General features: G+C 44.4%; 1 protein-coding gene and 1 pseudogene across 2 annotated transcripts in view; one reads left to right on the plus strand and one right to left on the minus strand.

Annotated features, from left to right (window-relative positions):
- Window positions 1–23717, minus strand: part of gna12a (guanine nucleotide binding protein (G protein) alpha 12a) — a 133614-nt gene that overhangs the window by 43509 nt on the left and 66388 nt on the right. The gene's annotated exons all lie outside the window — the stretch shown is intronic.
- On the plus strand, window positions 22983–23183 carry LOC119979208 (annotated as a pseudogene).

Below are 23717 nucleotides of genomic sequence, written 5' to 3' on the forward strand. Positions count from 1 at the left end.
AAGCTCCTCCAGTCACTAATATGAAGCTAATATTAAGGAGAGCTTCACAGTGCCCTGGAAGGGGTTTCTTCGTCCTTTCTTCGAATAATAGCCATCGAGAGTTAAGGAAACAGTATGTTCATCAGTTTTTAAGCAGTCACAATTAAATGAGCAACCCTAATCAAGATGGCACAAGGAATACTTGCTGTTCTTTTTCAAATAAATAGTTACATAGGATCTTTTACATTCACCCAATCGCTGTGCAGAAAACAGGCGGTTAATTTCTCATCTGAAAAACAACACTTCCAATAATGCAGCACTCCTTCTTGAAGTATCAGTTGAAATTATGTGCCCCAGATCTGAAGTGGAACATTGGTGTAGGCAGGAGGGGAGAGATGAATATTAATTACTGTGGTGCTCATATCAGAAAGCAAACCCCAATGATTCTGCAAATGTCAGATTGCTCCACACCAAGTCACACTTGACCACTGAACACAATATATACTGTTTGCCTGAATGTGGACTGAGTAAAGGGGCTATAGTGCTCCATTTAAGTACAGCATTTAATCCCAGAGCTCTCAATACCAGCCTTTATTTGAATGCACAAGTTGGACACGTCTTAAAACCAGTACATGACCTTTGTCATAACAGAAACATACTCACATAAACAATGTAGATGTGATCAAGTCCTTCCTGTACAGATCGCTAGACAAACAGACATAAATCTGACTGATACCTAGTTTTTTTTGAGGAGCCTACATTTTTGTTTGCTTACTGAAAATCCACTAGAAAAAGTTCAGTTTGCCCAAGTAACCAAGGTTTTATACTTTAGAAATCTCATGGATTAATCAACTGTGAGCATCAGTTCAAAACAGCACTAATATTGCTTTAAAAGCAAATGCTCGTTTTAATTCACCTGACTCTTGACAGGATTCTTTGGTTACCTCAGCTAGGATTGACAAATCCCCTTTGAAGCAGCCAGCATACTCAACCTCATCTAGTTGTTGAAGGCTGTGTCAACATGACTTTAAGGCTTCTCCTAACTACAGGATGGTTCCACAACAAATCCTGCCCTTTTATCCCGTACACACCAAAGCAACCAACAACCCATGGCCCCCCAAAAGGAATACTGCAGTTATCTCACTTCATAGTTCTGCAAAATAAATATTTAGTAGGTGAAATAAAAACAAAGTTGAAGAAAAACTCAGCAGGTCTGGCAGCATCTATAGAAAAAGAAACAAGAGTTAACGTTTCGAATCCAACTTGACTCTTCTTTGGAGCCAGAGTCTTCCAAAGAAGTAAAAACAGAAAATATTGGATAAACTCCAATAGGGCAACACGTTGGTTAGCACTTCTGTCTCACAGTGCCAGGGACCTGGTTTCAATTCTGACCTTGGGTGACTGTGTGGAGTTTGCACCTTCTCCCCCGTGTCTGTGTGGGTTTCCTCCGGGTGCTCTGGTTTCTTTCTCAGTCCAAAGATGTGTAGGTTAGGTGGATTGGCCATGCTAAATTGCCCCTTAGTGGCCAAAGATGTGGTTAGGTAGGGTTATGGGGATAGGGCGGGAGAGTGGTCCTGGGTGCACTTTTGGAGGGGTAGTACAGACTTGGCTTAATGGCGTCCTTCTGCACTGTAGTGATTCTATGAACTCAGCAGGTCTGGTCGCATCTTTGGAAAGAAACAGTGATAATGTTTCGATTCCATATGTGGAACTGAAGAGGGATAGAAGTGCAATGAATTATATAGTTGGGGGGGGGGGAGGTGCAGAATAGAAGATCAACGGTACGTTGGAGTGCCAAAGTCGTCACTGTTTTTATTTCAGATCTCCAGCATCCGCATCATTTAATTTTTATTTTTGATATTTATGATGGTTTATCTTCAACAAAACAGTTTACCATAGATTATTCAAAATAACATGCAATGGTTCTTCCACAGTGAAAAATATCCAATGTACCTGAAGATTCGGCCACCGTACAAATGTCATTACAGTGACAGCCAAGCTTAATCTCACACAATTCCTGTTGCTGGACAAAAAACATTATGAGCGTAGCAAGCATTAGAAAGTTTCCCGAGCAAATTGGTTCATAAAATATCAAATCACCATGATACAAGTATCACAAGACCATCAGTTCAGCAAAATTAGAGATATTTATTCACTCATTAAACTGACTTGCAAGACTTCTGGGGACAGTGGACGGGAGGCAGCCGCACACTGGAGGGCTCCCCCTCGGGAATAGAAATTTTGGGGTTTTAACGCCCGGTCCCAGGGGCAACGGAGGCAGAAAAAGCTGCAAGAAGGCAGAGGGAGGAGAAATGTCCAAGCTTGAGAAAAAAACGGCTGTGAAAAAGGGGGTGAATGAAAGTCCGCCGGTGAGTGGAAAAGTCAGCGCAGGAACTGTAAGGAAAGTGGAGGCTGGAATACCAGGGAGGCCGCATTGCTCACAGCAGAAGAAATGACCAAGCTGATGGCTGTGGAACTTGAAAAAAAAAACTCACAAAGCACATGGAAGCGATGAAGAAGGAGATGGGGCGGTATTGAAAGTGCTGGTTGAGGAGGCGATTGCCCCGGTGAGGGCAGCGGATCAAGCGCAGCGGCGGAGGTGCGGGAGCAACGTGAGACACTGAAGGAAGTGGAAGAAGCATTATCGCAGTACAGTGATCAACTCACCTCGATGGGGAAGGAGCTGTGGAAGGTGACAGAGACCAACAAGGGTCTGCGAGCCAAAATGGAAGACCTGGAAAACCGATCCAGGCGGCAGAATCTGAGGATCGTGGTTCTGCCTGAAGGGGTGGAAGGCCCGTGGCCGACGGAGGATTTTGCATCGATGTTGGCGGAGCTATTGGGGGAGGGGGAACGATCCCTCGGATACGAACTAGATGAGGCTAATGGTCGTGGAGGCCTATACCAAAGACGAGTGAGCCGCCAAGAGTAGTAACTGTGTGTTTCCATAGGTACAGCGTGAAGGAGAAGGTCCTGTGTTGGGCAAAGCAGAAGCAGGTGGTGCAGTGGGCTGGAGCTGGTACACGCATATACTAAGACTTTACGGTGGAGCTTGCAAGGAGGCAGGCTGCCTTCAGCCAGGCGAAGAAGGCACTGTACATCAGCAAGGTGCAGTGCGGCATAGTCTATCCAGCGAAGGCAGAAGGACAGTGGCAGAATTGAGAAATGGGACTGAGAGCGGGTTGTGTACTGATGTAGCTTCATGTAACTTTATTTTATTCACTGCGTGTTGGTGTATGTACTAAATGAGTTGACGCTGTATATTTGGACAAGGGAAGAGTTGGGACTTTCATTTGCAATGATGCTTCTTTGGGGCTTGGGTGTGTATGCTGGGGCTGTGTGCTAAAGGGGATTTCTTGGTTTTCCTGGGACCGGACAAGGGGGAAGACGACCCAGGTGGGGGCCTCCACGCTGGACGATTTAAGCCGGCCAGTGAACCAGTGAGGTGGGGGAGGGGCTGCGGCCATCTGAGCCTGGTAGAACAGGTTTCGGTGAGTCTAGCCGGGGTGAAAAGTTGGGGGGAAGGAACAGAGGTTGGGGGGAGGAGTTTGCAAGAGGAAGCGGAGGGGTGGAGTCTGGGAGTCTACAATTCATGGGTGCCATCCACGGTACTCTTTCGGGGATTGGATGGCATTGACTATTAGGAGGAGGGGGGGGGGTGGACTATATGTCACGGTGACCAGGGGCGATTCCGGATTCCTTTTTTCCTCCTTGGGAGGTTTAGTTTTATTTGATGCTATATTGTCAGGTGGGGCGTTGTTTGGGGGGTGGTGGGAGGATGGGATCGTTATTGTTGGTAGGGGGATTGACATTGTATTCGTTACCGTTTACTGTTTGTTGGTGGGGTGTAAATTCTGAAGAAAACGTGAAAATGGAGAATAAAAATATTTTTCAAAAAGAAACCGACTTGCAAAAAACTCATTGTAGCTCATAAGTCCACTCAATGTCGGATTCGACATCACCAATCTCATTTTCAAAGCAATTTTGTGTGCCTTTTTAGTAGTCAAAGATATTTCTGTTTTTGCAAATTTGATAAGGATGCAAACTTGATTCCTGTTAGTTACAGGGATGGCAAAATAAAATCGGAAAAATGCAATGATATCAACTGGTAAGTCACAGGATTTCTCATTGACGTTTTCCATTTGGTGCCTGCCCAAGCTCAACAAGGAACTAATTCAGGAAGCGTTCCAAAGGCAAGAGAACCCACATGTAAATTTGGCACGAGGATGTGAATAAATTCAAACAGGAGATCAATAGTTACTGTAATGCAGATGCCAGAAAGATAATCTGCACAGTTACAATGATCACAAACTTTGAAAGCATGTACATGGTGATGTGCTCACAATCTGCACCTAGTCCAAGTACACCAGAAAGGACATTTTGATAACTAGCCTATTCAGATACCTGGCAGGCTTTGTAGCCGATTATTTTCTTGAAGTCTGAAATAAACTCTATGTCTCTCCTTATGTGGCTCTTTCAATTCCAATTACTGGAATCAGTCCATTTTTTCTATAAACTCGAGCAGTGTTTCAATTTAACAACATGTGGTTTATTTTCTACTGCAGGTTTTGAGCTGTGAAGTGTGCCAGGGCAGCATTGATCAGGCCCCCCACTCAATCACTTTCCATGGATGCTTGCTAGATTTTGGCTGCGATGTCCCTGTTGCTGCATATGCTACAGATTGAAACATTGGGCTTATCAACAAGAAGTTTAAATATTATTCTGAATCAAATATTTTCTTTTCACAGTTCCCTTTTTCCAATCCACATTTCTACTATTTTTCTGACAAATGCATTACAGTAACTATTGATCCCTTCTTTGAATTTATTTGCATCCTGGAGCCAAATTTTGTGGCTTCTCTTGCCTCTGGAACTCTTCCTGATTTAGTTCCTTGTTGAACTTGGGTTGGCATCAAATGAAAAAGAAGTCCCGTTACTTATCAGTTGATATTCCATTTTTCAGATTTTACTTTGCATTTATTAAAACACTATGACTATGATTCCACCATCCTCCACCAGATCTAGAGTGAACCTCCCTCCTTTAATTTTAAAAACTATCAGAGAATTGTTACGGTGCAGGAGGCCACCATTTGGCCCATCGTGCCTGCACTGGCTCTCGACTTAGTACCATTCTCTGCATTTGCCCCATACTCTTTCAAGTTGTTTTTATTCAAGTAATCATTTAGTTCCCTCTTGAATGCCTTGATGGAATCTGCCTCCACCACACTTGCAAATCGTGCATTCCAGAAACAAACCACTCACCGTGAAAAGGATTTTTCCCACATCACATTTGCTTCTTTTGCAAATCACTTTAAATCAGTGCCCTCTCATTCTTGATCCTCTTATAAGCAGGAACTCATCACCCTATCTATTGTCTACCAAATCTCCTCTCAGCCATCTTTTCTCAGAAACATAGGAAATAGGAGCAGCAGGCCATTCAGCCCATCAAGACTGCTCCGCCATTTATTATCATGGCTGATCATCCAACTTTGTAACCTGTTCCCGCTTTTCCCCCATATCCTTTGACCCCCTTTAGTCCCAAGAGCTATTATCTAAGTCCTTCTTGAAAATATGCAATGTTTTGGCCTCAAATGCTTTCTGTAATAGAGAATTGCACAGGCTCACCACTCTCTGGATGAATAAATTTAATCTCATCCCAGTTCCAAATATTTAATCTGTACCTTTAGTCTGTGACATCTGGCTCTGGACTCCTCTGCCATCGGGAACATACTTCTTGCATCTACCCCGTCCAGTCCTGTTAGAATGTTGTAGGTTTCTATGAGATACCCACGCTAATGTAATCCTAACCGATTCAATCTCTCCTCATACATCACTCCCGCCATCCCAGGAGTCAGTCTGGTAATCCTTTGCTGCAATCCCTCCATAGCAAGAACAAAACTGTACACAATATTCCAGGTGTGGTCTCACCAAAGCCCTCTATAACTGCAGCAAGACACCACTGCTCCTGTACTCGAATCAAAGAACAAAGAAAAGTACAGCACAGGAACAGGGCCTTCGGCCCTCCAAGCCTGTGCCGATCATGATGCCCTAACTAAAAAAAAAACCTTCTGCCCTTATTTGGTCCATATCCCTCTATTTCCTCCCTATTCATGTATCCATTTAGATGCCTCTTTAACGTTGCTAATGTGCCTGCTTCTACCACATCCTCTGGTAGCACGTTCCAGGCACCCACCACTCTCTGCGTGAAAAACTTACCCCGCAGATCTTCTTTAAACTTTCTCCCTCTCACCTTGAACCTGTGCCCCCTTGTAATTTACACTTCCACCCCTGGAAAAAGCCTCTGACTATCCACCCTGTTTATGCCCCTCATAATTTTGTAGACCTCTACCAGGTAGCAGGGTAGCATGGTGGTTAGCATAAATGCTTCACAGCTCCAGGGTCCCAGGTTCGATTCCCGGCTGGGTCACTGTCTGTGTGGAGTCTGCACGTCCTCCCCCTGTGTGCGTGGGTTTCCTCCGGGTGCTCCGGTTTCCTCCCACAGTCCAAAGATGTGCGGGTTAGGTGGATTGGCCATGCTAAATTGCCCGTAATGTCCTAATTAAAGTAAGGTTAAGGGGGGGGGGGGGGGTTGTTGGGTTATGGGTATAGGGTGGATACGTGGGTTTGAGTAGGGTGATCATGGCTCGGCACAACATTGAGGGCCGAAGGGCCTGTTCTGTGCTGTACTGTTCTATGTTCTATGTTCTATGTCTCCCCTCAAGCTCCATCTTTCCAGTGAAAACAATCCTAGTTTATTCAAACTCTCCTGAGAGCCAGCACCCTCGAGACCAGGCAACATTCTGGTGAACCTTCTTTATGCTCTCCCCAAATCTTCCACGTCCTGCTGATAATGTGGTGACCAAAACTGCACGCAATACTCCAAATGCGGCCTAACCAAGGTCTTATATAGCTGCAATATAATTTCCCAACTCTTGTACTCAATGCCCCGGCTGATGAATGCAAGCATGCCATATGCCTTCTTAATCACCATGGCCACCTGTGTTGCCACATTTAGGGAATTGTGGACCTACACGCCCAGATCCCTCTGCATTTTAATGTCCCCGAGGGTTCTGCCATTTACAGTATAATTCATACCTAGATTTGATCCTCCAAAATGCATCACCTCGTATTTCCGGATTAAACTCCACCTGCCATTTCTGTGCCCAAGTCTCCAATCTATCTATATCCTGTTGTATCCTCTGACGCTCCTCAGCACGATCAGCAACTCCGCCAATCTTCGTGTTATCCGCAAACTTACTAAACAGACCATTCACATTTTCACCCAGATCATTTATATACACTTCAAACAACAGAGGTCCCAGCACCAACCCCTGTGGAACATCACTAGCTACAGATCTCCATTCAAAAAAAATCACCCTTCCACCAATACTCTGTCTTCTATAACCAAGTCGTGGGGGCATGGAATGCACTGCCTATGGAAGTAGTTGAGTCGGAAACATTAGGGACCTTCAAGCGGCTATTGGACAGGTACATGGATTATGGTACAATGATGGGGTGTAGATTAATTTGTTCTCAATCTAGGACAAAAGTTTGGCACAACATCGTGGGCCGAAGGGCCTGTTCTGTGCTGTATTTTTCCATGTTCTATGTTCTAAAACTTCGGGAAGGTATCCTGGCGAGAATGAAAGCCTCCAGTAGAAGGACACACCATCCATGGCTAAGTTAAAAAGTCAGTTCTGTATCCATCTAACCAGCCCACCCAGAATCCCACGTGATTTTAATTTTTATACCAGTCTGCCATGTGGGACCTTGTAAAAACACCTTACTAAAGTCCATATAAACTACATCCCTTCCCTCATCAATTTTCTTTGTCACCTCTTCAAAAACTCAATCAGGTTGGTGAGACATGACCATCCCCATACAAAACCATGCTGCCCGTTACTAACTAGTCCATTTTCCTCCAAATGTGCATACAACCTGTCCCTCACTCAGTACCTTTTCCAAAAGCTTCTCAACCATGTCAGGCTCACCAGCCTATAATTTGTTGGACTGTCCCCGCTTCCTTTCTTAAACAAGGGAATAACATTGGCTATTCTCAAGTCCTCTGGAACCTCGCCTCGTCAAAGAGGATGTGAAGATATCGGTTAAGGCCCCAGCTATGGGGCAGCATGGTGGCCTAGTGGTTAGCACAACCGCCTCACGGCGCTGAGGTCCCAGGTTCGATCCCGGCTCTGGGTCACTGTCCGTGTGGAGTTTGCACATTCTCCCCGTGTCTGCGTGGGTTTCGCCCCCACAACCCAAAAATGTGCAGAGTAGGTGGATTGGCCACGCTAAATTGCCCCTCAATTGGAAAAAATAATTGGCTAATCTAAATTTATTAAAAAAAAGGAAGAAAAAAAAAGGCCCCAGCTATTTATCCCCTTGCATCCTGCAGTAACCTGGGATAGATCCCATCCGTCCCCTGGGACACGTCTACCGTCATGCAATTTAGGATATTCAACACTTCCTCCTTTGATATATCGATGTTATCAAGACAGTTCACAAACCTATTCCTGAACTCAACATCCATCATGTCCTTCTCCTGGTAAATACCAATACAAAGTACTCATTAAGGATTTCACCCACTTCCTGTGGTTGCACGCATAATTTCCCTCCATTGTCCTCAAGTGAACAAAGAACAAAGAAAAGTACCGCGCATATAGACACTGACATTAAGTTTCTACAAAGATGCAAAAAACGGCATCTCCACATCATGGCTACCATCGACACCTCAAACTGCCGGCTCAAAGTGGAGAGGATCTCCAGGAAGATCGCGCATATAGACACTGACTTTAAGTTTCTACAAAGATGCAAAAAAGCAACCCCAGTCCAACGCCGGCATCTCCACATCAAAGGAAAGTACAGCACAGGAACAGGCCCTTCGGCCCTCCAAGCCTGCGCTGCTCATGCTGCCCGTCTAAACTTAAATTTTCTCCACTTCCGGGGTCCGCATCCCTCTATTCCCACCCTATTCATGTATTTGTCAAGATGCATCTTAAACGTTACTATCGTCCCTGCTTCCACCACCTCCTCCGGCAGCGGGTTCCAGGCACCCACTACCCTCTGTGCAAAAAAACTTGCCTCGTACATCTCCTCCAAACCTTGCCTCCGCACCTTAAACCTATGCCCCCTAGTAATTGACCCCTCTACCCTTGGAAAAAGCCTCTGACTATCCATTCTGTCTATGCCCCTCATAATTTTGTAGACCTCTATCAGGTCGCCCCTCAACCTCCTTCGTTCCAGTGAGAACAAGCCAAGTTTATTCAACCTCTCCTCATAGCTAATGCCCTCCATACCAGGCAACATCCTGGTAAATCTCTTCTGCACCCTGTCTAAAGCCTCCACATCCTCTGGTAGTGTGGCGACCAGAGTTGAACACTATATTCCAAGTGTGGCCTAACTAAGGTTCTATACAGCTGCCACATGACTTGCCAATTTATATACTCAATGCTCCCACCAATGAAGGCAAGCATGCCGTATGCCTTCTTGACTACCTTCTCCACCTGTGTTGCCCCTTTCAGTGACCTGTGGACCTGTACACCAAGATCTCTCTGACTGTCAATACTCTTGAGGGTTCTACCATTCACTGTATATTCCCTACCTGTATTAGACCTTCCAAAATGCATTATTTCACATTTGTCCGGATTAAATGCCATCTGCCATCTCGCCACCAGGGTCTCCAAACGATCTAAATCCTGCTGTATCCTCCGACAGTCCTCATCGCTATCCGCAATTCCACCAACCTTTGTGTTGTCCGCAAACTTACTAATCAGACCAGTTACATTGTCCTCCAAATCATTTATATATGCTATGAACAGCAAAGGTCCCAGCACTAATCCTTGCGGAACACCACTAGTCACAGCCCTCCAATTAAGAAAGCACCCTTCCATTGCTACTCTCTGCCTTCTATGACCTAGCCAGTTCTGTATCCATCTTGCCAGCTCACCTCTGACCCCGTGTGACTTCACCTTTTGTACCAGTCTGCCATGAGGGACCTTGTCAAAGGCCTTACTGAAGTCCATATAGACAAGTGGGCCTACACTTTCTCTTGCTACCCTCGTGCTCCTAATATATGCATAAAAAGCCTTGGGATTCTCCTTGACTAATGTTTGCTAAAGACATTTCATGGCCCCTTTTAGTCCTCCTAGTTCCTCGTTTAAGTTGCTTCCTACTTTTACTGTACTCCTCAAGGGCGTTGTCATTTTTTAGATGCCTTGACCTATTGTATACTTCCCTTTTCCTCCCACTATGAAGGCCAACATACCATATGTCTTATTTACCGCCTGCTCCACCTGCGTGCTTACTTTCAGCAACTGGTGTACAAGGACTCGCAGGTCTCATTGCACAGTCCCCTCCATTCAGATAATAATCTGCCTTCCTACTTTTGCTACCAAAATAGACCACATCAATACCACATCAATCCACATTATTCTTCATCTGCCATGTATATTTGCCCATTCACTCAATTTACCCAAATCACACTGAAGTATTTCTGCTCCCTCACAGCTCACCATCCCAACCAGCTTTACACCATCTGAAAATTTGGAGATATTACATTTAGTTCCTTCATCTAAATCATTAATATACATTGTAAATAGCTGAGGTTGTAGCTCTGATCCCTGTTGTACCCCCATTAGTCCCTGCCTGCCACTTGGGAAAAGACCAGCTTATTCTTACTCTTTGCTTCCTGTCCACCAACCAGTTTTATATACATCGCAATACACTACCCCCAATCTTATGTATTTTAATTTTATACGCTAATCTCTTGTGGAACCTTGTCAAAAGCCTTCTAAATGTCCAAATAAATCACATCCACCATCTCCTCCTCATCATCACTACTAGTTATATCCTCAAAGAATTCCAATAGATTTAACAAGCATTATTTCCCTTTTGTAAATCCGTGCTGACTCTGTCCGATCCTGCTAAACTGTTCTGCTATTAACTGTTAAAATGGACTCCAGCTTTTTACCCACTACTGTCATCAGGCTGACTGGTCGATAGTTCCCGGTTTTCTTTCTACCTACCTTTTTAAATAGTGGAGTTACATTAGCTACCCTCCAATCTGTAGGAACTGTTCCAGAGTCCATACAATCCCATTTCCAGGGCCACTTCCTTAAGTACTCTGGCATGTAGATTATAAAGCCATGGGTATTTATTGGCCTCCAATCCTATCAATTTCCCCAACACCATTTCCCTACAAATACTGATTTCCCAGTTACTCCCTCTCACTAAATCCTGTGTTCTCCAACATTTCTGGTACGTTATTTGTATCCTCGTTTGTGAAGACAGAACCAAAATATGTATTTAGTTGGTCAGCGATTTCTTTGTTCCCCATTATAAATTTCATGGTTTCTGAGTGTAAGGGCCCTACATTTTTTTTCCACCCATCTTTTTTTCTTTACATAGCTGAAAAAGCTTTTACAGTCTGTTTTTAATTGTCCCCACAAGTATACTCTATTTTCCCCTTCTTGATTAATCAGTCCTTCTTTGTTGAAATCTAAACTGATACCCATCCTCAGATCTACTGTTTTTTTTCAGAACAATTTATATGGCTCTCCATTGGATCTAATACCATCCTGAATTTCCTTTGTAAGTCACATTTCTGTTTTATTTATATCCTAGACATGAACAATTGCTGCAGTTTTCCCATGTACTCTTTGAATGTTTGCCATTTCTTACCCACTATCATCCCCTTAAGTAACGTTCCCCAATCCATCATAGCCAACTCTCGCCTCACACCATTGTAGTTTCCTTTATTTAAATTCAGAAAGTCAGTCGCAGAATCAACAAGATCACTCACCACCTTGATAAAGAATTCCATCATATTATGGTCATTTATCCCCAAGGGGCCTCCCACAATTAGATTGACAAAATATTCCTTTCTCATTATACAATACCCAGTCCAGGATAACTTGCACTCTCATTGGTTCCTCAATGTATTGGTCCAGAAAACTATCCCGTACACACTCCAGGAACTCTTCCTCTATGGCATTGTTAGTAATTTGATTTGTCCAATCCATATGCAGATTAAAGTTACCCATAATTACAATGTTCCTTTATCACATGCTTTTCTAATTTCCTGTTTAATACCACCCCCAACATCACCACTACAGTTTGTGGATCTATATACAAACCCCACTAATGTTTGTTGACCCATGGTCTTTTTCAGCTCTATCAACCCTGATTCCACATCGTCTGAGTCAATATCGTTCTTCACTATTGCATTAATTTCCTCTTTAACTCGCAATGCACCCTACTGCCTTTCCTTTTTGTCTGTCCTTCCTAAATACTGAATGCTCCTGGATGTTCAGTTCCCAGGTCGCCCTGCAGCTATATCTCCATAATCCCGACTACATTGTACCTTTTTGCATCTATTTGTGCGATTAATTCATCCTCTTTATTGTGAATACTCCACGCAGAAGGCATAAAAAGCCTTAAGGCTGGTCTTTTTAACATTCCTTGTCCCAGTCCCATTAACATTCCTTGTCCTAGTCCCATTATTTTTCACTGTGGTCCTGTATCATTCTGGCCCTTGATTTCTCTGTCCATCACTTTTCTAATTTCCTGTTCTGTCTTTTCTTCTCATCCTAGTTTCTCCCTCCAGAGACTCCTTGCGTAGATTCCCATCCCTGCCCCCCCAAGGAGAACAGTCCCAACCTCTCCAATCTATCCTCATAACTGAAGTTTCTCATCCCTGAAACCATTCTTGTAAACCTCTTCAGCACTCTCTCCATGTGCTCATATAATTGTTATCTTTTTACATCACCTATTTCACCCCCCTTCTGCACTGTCGATCTGCCTTTTTCACCAACTCTTTTGTCCAATTAATTGTCAGATTCCTACTAACCTCACTGAATATCACCCTCTAGTCTAGTACCCTGAACTTTTACTCTATTACCCGTTATTTCCACATTGAACCCATTGTAGTTACTATTTCGCAATTAGTCTCTTACTCTGAACAAAACTAAACAATGTATTTCTTGTTAGACAAGAAACATATTGATCTAGAAAGCAACACTGGATTAATTTTTAAAACATTCCCGACTGGGACCTCAGACATTAACTAGACCCCAGAATGTCGCAACATTAGCTTGATCCAAGAATATAGCAAGATAACTGAAAACAAACAACATTATTGCAGAACTTCAACTGCTTGCAGGTACCCCGCTCTATACAATCTCCTGTTTGATAGCCTGCATTGCTTACACATCCAGGTGGATTCTGCCTTAATTCAACTATCTACAAAACATTGTTCTGATGCAGTGGAATCCCACTCAATCAGTCCTAATTTTACTCTGCTAAACTTTAACTAGGTCACGTTTTATCCCACTGAAGATAGTCTTTTTTTATGGTCCAGCACCTTAACCTTTGACTCGAGCCTATCCTTTCCAATTTTCACATAGAACTGAACAAGATTGCGGTCACTATTTCCCAACTATCCTCCTGCTCTCTTGGTGATCACTCACTAACGAGTGTAACTGCTCACCAAAAATACTCTGTTACTGGTCAGGGGTTTTGTGGGATCTTGCATGGCTGATCAGCACGATCCTAGAGCCGCATCTTTGACCTCTCTCTTGGCAGGCGTTTCGGGAGGTGGGACGGTCTTTGGATTCTAGATCGATAGAATTCCTTTCTCCGGGCCTCCTCTTGTCATCGGGTGTCATAGAATCACTACAATGCAAGAGCCAGTCATTCAGTCCATCCAGCCTGCACCGACCCACCAAAAGAGCACTCTACTCAGGTCTGCTCCCCCACTCACCCTGCAATCACGCTTGCCTGCAATCCAATCTGCACATCCCGGGACACTATGAGACATGTTAGCAAGGCCAGTCCACCTAACCTGCATACCAGTGGGCTGTGGGAGGAAACCCAACACCTGGGGGAAACCCACACAAACATGGGGTGAACGCCCAAACTCCACACAGATACCCACGGTTACCCGGGACCCTGGCACTGTGAGGCAGCAGTGCTAACCACTGTTTCAACTTGTTGCCCTCAAGGAATTGTGTCCCTTCAATCAGGAGGTTTCTCCAAGTATGTCTCTTCTGAACAAGAATCTCCCAGGCGTTGACGTCTATGTTGCATTTCTGGAGGTAAGCCTACAGGGAGTCTTGGAAGTACTTCCTTTGTCCTCCTCTTGTTCGGAAGCAAGGATGATTTGCTTTGGCAGTCAGGACTCTGATATCCTAAACACATGGCTGACCCAGCAGAGTTGGTTTCAGATGACCATGGCTTCCATGCTGGTGAGCTTGGCTCCTTCAAGAACACTAATGTTCGTAAGTGCTCCTGTCCTCCCAGCTGATGCAGAGAATCCGTCTCAGACAGCATTTATGATACTTCTCCAGGCACTTGAGGTGATCTCTGTACATTTCTGAACTATATGGAGCTGGGAGGCCGACTGCCTTGTACCCAAGGATCTTGTTGTCAGCATGGACATCAGTTGTCAAAGACTCTCATCCATAGGTGTCTAATGGAAGTGCTCACTGATTGGATATCATGTTGGATCTCTGCATTGATGTCAGTCTTAGAGGTATGGGAAATGTTCAACATTTGGTAGGGTTTCTCCACTGATCTTGATGGAGGGAGATATCGGATCTTACCCTGGAGAAGGTTGGTAAAGGACTTGGGTCTTGAGGTTGAGACTAGTTCTTTAGTATGTTTCCACGAAGATATCAGTCATGGCTTGGAGATTCTCTTCTGAGAGTAGAGATGATGATGTCATCCACATACTCGCGTTCCATGAGTGATGTCACTTGTTTTCTTCTTGGATTTCAACCAGTTGAGGTTCAAACATTTTCTGTCCATCATGAAAACAATGGAAACCTTGCTCTTGACAAGGTGAAGGATGGTGGCAATGAAGAGGGAGAAAAGGGTGGAGGTAATGACACATCCCTACTTGACTCCAGTCTTGACCTTGAAGGTTTCGGTCTTATTTCCATCGGCGCCGACTGTCACTGACATACTGTCATAGAGGAATCGGAGGATATTGATTAATTTCTCTGGACAGCCGGCTTTTAACATGGCCTTCCACAGCATTTCCTGACTGACTGAATCAAAAGCTTAGGTCAGATCAATGAAGGCCATGTAGTGGTTGATGTTGCTCCTGGCATTTCTCTTGAAGTTGCTGAGCAGTGAAAATTAGCTGTTTCACAGTTTGGTCAGAACCACACTGGTTTTCTCGAATAATTTCTTCCCAGTGATGGAGAGTACGGAGATTCCTCAGTAGTTCCCACAGTCTAACTTGTCTAATTTATTGAAGATGGTAGCATTGACAGCATCCCCGAGGTTAGCAGGAATTTCATCTGTCACAGATTTTCAGCAACAGCTGATGGAGAGGATGGGTAATCTCTTCTCCTCAAAGTTCAAAGCTTTTAAATTTGGTCTATTGTCAAATTTCCCTTCTCTTTATTTTCTGGCAACCATCCACCACATCTCGCCCCATCTACAGCTCTAGCTTTGCCAGGACTCTGGTCCCAGAATGATTCAAATGAAGGTGGATGCTGAAAGGTGGTTGGTCACCCGTTGCTCATTAAAATTACTCTGCCTTGAATGCAAATGTACATTCCATGAACTCTTCAGCCTCCCTTATGACAAGTAGTCACGAGAGCCCTGCACAGGTTACAGTTGTTCTCTACCACCATTTCCAACGCATCCGCTTCACCCAATTCTAAAATTTATCTGAAAAAGATAACCTTTCAAGCATGTTTTTTGGCCACGCAAGGTTGAAATCCTTCTGAAATAGTGGATTTTCTTTCATTCAAGGGATGCAGGCTTTGCTGGCTCGGTCAGCTTTTATTGCCCACCCCTAATTGCCCTCAAGGAGGTGATAGTGAACTGCCATCTTGAACTGCTGCAATTTATGTGGCATAGGTACCTCCCTAGTGATGTTAGGGAGGGACTTCAAGGATTTTAGCCCCAGCAGTGAAGGAACAGCAATATATTTGCAAGTCAGGATGGCGAGCAGCTTGCAGGGCAACTTCCAGGTGGTGTGAACTGCCATCTTGAACTGCTGCAATTTATGTGGCATAGGTACCTCCCTAGTGATGTTAGGGAGGGACTTCAAGGATTTTAGCTCCAGCAGTGAAGGAACAGCAATATATTTGCAAGTCAGGATGGTGAGCAGCTTGCAGGGCAACTTCCAGGTGGTGTTGGTTCCATGTATCTGCTACCCTTGTCCTTCTAGATGGTAGTGATCATTGGTTTGGAAGGTACAGTTCAAGGAACCTTGTTGAGTTCCTGCAGTGTATCTTGTGCTCAAGAATAATCTCTCACTGTTAAACTCATCCACATGGTCTTAATTTACATGTAGCCCAACAACCAAAGATGGAATCAAATAAACAGAATAGTTGATCATTCAATCTACATGTCGCACTAATTAATCCATTACTGGCTCAATCTAGCCACCATACAAGCCACAAATAAACAAACTTAAATAAACGTTAGTATTGAACACAGGCAAATCAAAGTACAATAGAATAAATAAATAAATAATTCAATTCCTGTAAAGGATCATAATTTATTGGCATTTCACATTCCACTGGCTATGCAGGCTGAAATTGTGGATGAGTCAGTTGCTAAAAAGTAGTCTTGAAGATAGATTTTGAGAACTGTACATGTTCAGTTTTTCTCCTAAAACCTAATGTCCAAGAAGGGGCTCAATCTTATTTTCAATTCGTATTTACCAAGGATGTTGAAAAATCCTTTCCCGCACACCATCAGCAAAATCATACATGATTTTAATATACTTAGATAATAAAATGTTTTTCTTAAGACGAGCAGCAATGCATTGAAGGTCAGCAGTGCGCACAGTGATGAAAGGGGCAACAAAGCCCAGGTGATGGAATCACGCAAGGCGGTCCAGGAGGTCCTTCTCCAAGGTGGCCAGATTTAAACAAATGGAGTGAAAGTTTCTGACAGCCCTGTAGCAAACCTGACAGATGTGCATTAAACATGGACCAGACTGTTTAGGACTGCCAAACAAAATATTCAAAATTGCAATCATAAATGCACAGGCCTCATAACAAGCTAATTTAAACAGCCTAAGGGGCCATTAATTGGTGGCAAGCAAGTTCCTCATTCTCTCTCCTCCATCAGCTCGTTGAAAATTCAAAACCATCCTGGAGATGCCAGGATCCTGAGATTTTTTAAATCAAGCCAACACTGGCACCTCACCCGGTGACACTTTGAAAATGAGACCAGGAATATCTAAAATGGTGCAATTCCCTTTACTGATCCGTCACAAGCTGATGAGCAAATGAATTACAGTCAGAAAAGGCTAAAATAATTTAGTTGCTCCTTTGATTGAAAATTATAAATTCAAATGATAAATTTGTTCATTAACAAATTTGTTTGAACAAATTACTGTCCTTAAAAATGAGGGGAGAGGGTTCAGAGAAGAATTGAGAAAAAAACAACTGAGATCCTGATGTGTGCAACAAGCGAAGACCTTATGAATCCAACTTCACCAGCAGTGTAAAATAATGCTGTAAGAAGTCTTACAACACCAGGTTAAAGTCCAACAGGTTTGTTTCAAACACGAGCTTTCGGAGCACGGCTCCTTCTTCAGGTGAATGGAAAGGCTTGTTCCAGAAATGTTTATATAGACACAGTCAGAGATGCCCCGGAATGCGAGCACCTGCAGGCAATCAAATCATCAAAGATGCAGAGAGAGAGGTAACTCCAGGTTAAAGAGGTGTGAATTGTCCCAAGCCAGTTCAGTCGGTAGGCCTCTGCAAGTCCAGGCTTGTTGGTGGGGGCCGAATGTAATGCGACATGAATCCCAGATCCCGGTTGAGTCCGCATTCATGCGTGCGGAACTTAGCTATAAGTTTTTGCTCAGCAATTTTGCGTTGTCGCGTCTCCTGAAGGCCTCCTTGTAGAATGCTGACCCGGAGATCAGAGGCTGAATGTCCTTGACTGCTGAAGTGTTCCCCAACTGGAAGGGAACAGTCCTGCCTGTTGATAGTCGCACGATGCCCGTTTATTCGTTGTCGCAGTGTCTGCATGGTCTCGCCAATGTACCACGCTTCGGGACATCCTTTCCTGCAGCGTATGAGGTAGACTACATTGGTCGAGTCGCACGAGTATGCGCCGCGTACCTGGTGGGTGGTGTTTCCACGTGTAATGGTGGTGTCCATGTCGATGATCTGGCATGTCTTGCAGAGATTACCCTGGCAGGGTTTTGTGGTGTTGTGGTTGCTGTTCTGAAGGCTGGGTAATTTGCTGCAAACAATGGTTTGTTTGAGGTTGCGCGGTTGTTTGAAGGCCAGTAGTGGGGGTGTGGGGATGACCTTGGCAAGATGTCCATCCTCGCTGATGATGTGTTGGAGGCTGCGAAGAAGATGTCGTAGTTTCTCCGCCCCAGGAAAGTACTGGACGACGAAGGGTACTCTGTCAGTGGTGTCCCGTGTTTGTCTTCTGAGGAGGTCGGTGCGGTTTTTTGCTGTGGCGCGGTGGAACTGTCGATCAATGAGTCGAGCGCCATATCCCGTTCGTACGAGGGCATCTTTCAGCATCTGTAGGTGTCTGTTGCGCTCCTCCTTGTCTGAGCAGATCCTGTGTATACGGAGGGCTTGTCCATAGGGGATGGCTTCTTTAATGTGTTTCGGGTGAAAGCTGGAGAAGTGGAGCATCGTGAGATTATCTGTGGGCTTGCGGTAAAGCGAGGTGCTGAGGTGACCGTCCTTGATGGAGACGAGTGTGTCCAAGAATGGAACTGAATTTGGAGAATAGTCCATGGTGAGTTTGATGGTGGGATGGAACTTATTGATGTCATCGTGTAGTCGCTCCGGAAGGCCCTCCGGAAGGCCCTCCGGAAGGCCGCTGCCCTAGACTCGACATGTATGCTCAAGCCGTCAGAAGTCGTGTCAATGCCAGATTCATCACTCGCAATCACAAGGCAGCCTCAAACGTCACCCAAGCACAACGCAACGCCATCCGCACTCTCAAGACCAACCGCAACATCGTCATCAAACCAGCAGACAAAGGAGGGGCCACCGTCATACTGAACAGAACAGACTACTGCAAAGAAGTATACCGACAACTCGACAACCAGGAACACTACAGGCAGTTACCCGCAGATCCAACCAAGGAACACATCCGCCAACTCAGCAGACTGATCAAGACCTTAGATACAGACCTTCAGAACACCCTACGTGCTCTCATCCCACGTAATCCCCGCATTGGAGATCTCTACTGCCTCCCGAAAATACACAAGGCCAACACACCAGGCCGTCCTATCGCTTCAGGCAATGGGACCCTGTGTGAGAACCTCTCTGGCCACATCGAGGGCATCTTGAAACCCATCGTACAAGGTACACCCAGCTTCTGTCGCGACACGACGGACTTCCTACAGAAACTCAGCACCCATGGACCAGTTGAACCAGGAACATTCCTCGTCACAATGGATGTCTCGGCACTCTACACCAGCATCCCCCATGACGACGGCATTGCTGCAACAGCCTCAGTCCTCAACACCGACAACTGCCAATCTCCAGACGCAATTCTGCAACTCATCCGTTTCATTCTAGACCACAACGTCTTCACCTTCGACAACAAATTCTTCATCCAGACGCACGGAACAGCCATGGGGACCAAATTTGCACCTCAATATGCCAACATCTTCATGCACAAGTTTGAACAGGACTTCCTCACCACACAGGACTTTCAACCGATGCTATACACCAGATACATCGATGACATTTTTTTCCTTTGGACCCACGGCGAGACATCACTGAAACGACTACACGATGACATCAATAAGTTCCATCCCACCATCAAACTCACCATGGACTATTCTCCAAATTCAGTTCCATTCTTGGACACACTCGTCTCCATCAAGGACGGTCACCTCAGCACCTCGCTTTACCGCAAGCCCACAGATAATCTCACGATGCTCCACTTCTCCAGCTTTCACCCGAAACACATTAAAGAAGCCATCCCCTATGGACAAGCCCTCCGTATACACAGGATCTGCTCAGACAAGGAGGAGCGCAACAGACACCTACAGATGCTGAAAGATGCCCTCGTACGAACGGGATATGGCGCTCGACTCATTGATCGACAGTTCCACCGCGCCACAGCAAAAAACCGCACCGACCTCCTCAGAAGACAAACACGGGACACCACTGACAGAGTACCCTTCGTCGTCCAGTACTTTCCTGGGGCGGAGAAACTACGACATCTTCTTCGCAGCCTCCAACACATCATCAGCGAGGATGGACATCTTGCCAAGGTCATCCCCACACTCCCACTACTGGCCTTCAAACAACCGCGCAACCTCAAACAAACCATTGTTTGCAGCAAATTACCCAGCCTTCAGAACAGCAACCACAACACCACAAAACCCTGCCAGGGTAATCTCTGCAAGACATGCCAGATCATCGACATGGACACCACCATTACACGTGGAAACACCACCCACCAGGTACGCGGCGCATACTCGTGCGACTCGACCAATGTAGTCTACCTCATACGCTGCAGGAAAGGATGTCCCGAAGCGTGGTACATTGGCGAGACCATGCAGACACTGCGACAACGAATAAACGGGCATCGTGCGACTATCAACAGGCAGGACTGTTCCCTTCCAGTTGGGGAACACTTCAGCAGTCAAGGACATTCAGCCTCTGATCTCCGGGTCAGCATTCTACAAGGAGGCCTTCAGGAGACGCGACAACGCAAAATTGCTGAGCAAAAACTTATAGCTAAGTTCCGCACGCATGAATGCGGACTCAACCGGGATCTGGGATTCATGTCGCATTACATTCGGCCCCCACCAACAAGCCTGGACTTGCAGAGGCCTACCGACTGAACTGGCTTGGGACAATTCACACCTCTTTAACCTGGAGTTACCTCTCTCTCTGCATCTTTGATGATTTGATTGCCTGCAGGTGCTCGCATTCCGGAGCATCTCTGACTGTGTCTATATAAACATTTCTGGAACAAGCCTTTCCATTCACCTGAAGAAGGAGCCGTGCTCCGAAAGCTCGTGTTTGAAACAAACCTGTTGGACTTTAACCTGGTGTTGTAAGACTTCTTACTGTACTCACCCCAGTCCAACGCCGGCATCTCCACATCATGGCTAAAATAATGCTGTTATTATGGCAGTCACCCATGCAAAAGGAGAGTTAAATAGGAACTGGAACAAGCAGAGCTTTACAGGGTGAGTTTATAGCAGATTCAAGCCAAATAGTGATCAAAAGGACCCAACGCCATTAGCCGTGAAAGCTAGAGGTCACTCTCTGAAGTATATTCGATCTGCATATATTATCACATAACAGACAACTAGCTTCATGTCAAGAAGCTTAACCATTTCTAGTAGCTCCTAATAGTAAATACACCAGCACTTAGTAAAAAATGATCGAGTCAGGTACCTGCACCTTTCAACACCATCTCAGTCAGTGCAATTCTTAAAGGCAAAACATAGCAACCTTAGCTAGCATGCAACTCCTAGTGACCAGTATACAGGGGCACTGCCAAAGAATATGATTTCCCAATCCATTTACGTATATTGTGGAAAATGCACAGAATTATCTGATACTTACGCAACTTCAAGAGGATAATTTTAGTCAAGTAATACAAACACTTCTTTGATTTTAATAGAGAGCATTAATTCATTTTTCTTAAAACAAAAACTGTTCTACCATTAGAAAGGGATTAGTAATGGGATTCTTTCTCCAGTGTTGTGGAACACTGGACAGCAGAGCTATGGGCAATTACCACTCTTAAAATTGACATCCACTGTAAAATCTAATTATGTCAAGTGCAAGCATTAAGAATCAACAGATGCATGAAATAAATTATTGGTATTTTTCAAAATTTGTCCAGCAACTGAGATATTCACTCTTTAATAATTGTAAGATAGCTCTTAACTGTGATTACACTTGTGAAAAGATACTGAAAAGATACTGAATATCAGCTGGCAAACATCCAAATGGTCGCATTTCAATGACAAAAAAAAGTTTAAAATCAAATTCTAATCTCAATCTTCTATAGTGTGCACTGAAATGATGACAATGCTTTATATGTAATAGCAGACAGTCTTGCCAGTCTTCTGCAGCACAAGGACATACTCTTCAAGATGCCAAGATTAAAAACATTCATTGACATCACAACATTATATTTTACAGTTGCATATCAGTATACTTGACTAAATGCTGCTTACAAGAATTGAATCCAATAAGCCCAAAACTTGGGGCTTGAAAAACAAGTTACACTACTGTAGATTCAAGAGTTGAGTCAATTTTTTTCAAAATCGAGATCGAGAAAAATTGCTTCCATTTAAAAATAAGAGTTGGACCCAGTTTGATACGTCCATTATATATGAATGAATGTGTTATGCTCATTCAGGATCACACAAAGAATTTTGAATAAAAGTTCCAATGTCTCCAAGGCAAGTGTGTCATCAAATTCAATGAATCAGGCAACTTATAAACTCACAGAAAAATATTAAGATTTTGTAGGATTGTAAAACCCATCTGGCTCCCGAATACCTTTCAAGTAAGGAAACCTGCTCCATCTATCTGGGCTGATGGATACAAGATTCCAGTCTCATACCATATCACTGATACTAAAAGCCATCAACACAAATGGGAATTTGTGGCAAAGTCTTGCCCACATACCAGGTGCAAATAATAAGAAAATGCTAATTCTGAATTGTGTCGATGTCTAGGGGAAAAAAACAGATGCGCAATCTAGTTGGAAGTAAACTCTGACAGCCGTTTTCTGAAATCAGCCTGCTCAAATCTAAGCTTCAGCTTTAGTTACACAAGTAGATCACTGTCTTATTCAATAGAACATACAAAAATAACGTACAGGCCGTTGGACCTTTCTTCACAGGAATTTCATGACTCCCCTACCCCAGTCAAAGCTTCCCACCGACCAGCAGTCTTGTAATCTCCTGGGAGAGACAAGGGGCTGGATTCTCCCTCCCGCCGTGCCACATTTCTTTTTCAGCACACCGGCAGGATGCTCCGTTGCGCTGGCTGGTCAATAAGGTTTCCCATTATCGCTTCTCGGCCTTTTGGCTAAGATCAAGTGCAGTATCTGCACTGCCTTTTGGCTCAGATCTGGTATGTCTCTCTTGTGGGGACCATGAATTGGATTCAATTTGAATTGGTTTTTGGAGCCGGCAAGGAGCTGAATTAGGGGTTTGCCCCTGTCCACACTCTTGAGCCTTGGCTTTGTAACTCAGAAAAAGTAATTTTAGAAAAAGGGTTTCTCATTGTGGGGCAGTCCCACGTCGTCGAGAAACCTCGGGCTGCCGGAAAAACGGAGCATCCCGCCAGCAGAGAATCCAGCCCAAAATATTTAAAACTTAGATCAATTCAGGAAAATAAGAACGCAAGGAAATTTATTTGATCTCCAAAAGCAGTCAAGATGAGCTGTCTGAGGTCACAGAGACAGTGAGGTACATCAGGTTATTGCACAGCTCATATTGGCTTCAGAAAGAAACCTTCCCAGCTGGCAATTTGTTCAAAAGGTTGATGACCCTCTGTAAAAAGAAAACTTCTTGACGTCTAACCTAACCTTTCCAGCTGGCAATTTGTTAAAAAGGTTGATGACCTTCTGCAAAAAAGAAAACTTCTTGACGTTTAACCAGCTTTATGTTTCTGTAAACACAGGCGCCTTTCTATTCACCAACTAGGATAGATATGGAAGATGATGATTAATATGCATTTATACAGCACTTCTAATGTAGAATAAAATAACAAGGATTTTTGATTTGGCACCGGTCTTCCT

Source organism: Scyliorhinus canicula, chromosome 15, assembly GCF_902713615.1.
Source record: "Scyliorhinus canicula chromosome 15, sScyCan1.1, whole genome shotgun sequence".
NCBI classification, from domain to species: Eukaryota; Metazoa; Chordata; class Chondrichthyes; order Carcharhiniformes; family Scyliorhinidae; genus Scyliorhinus; species Scyliorhinus canicula.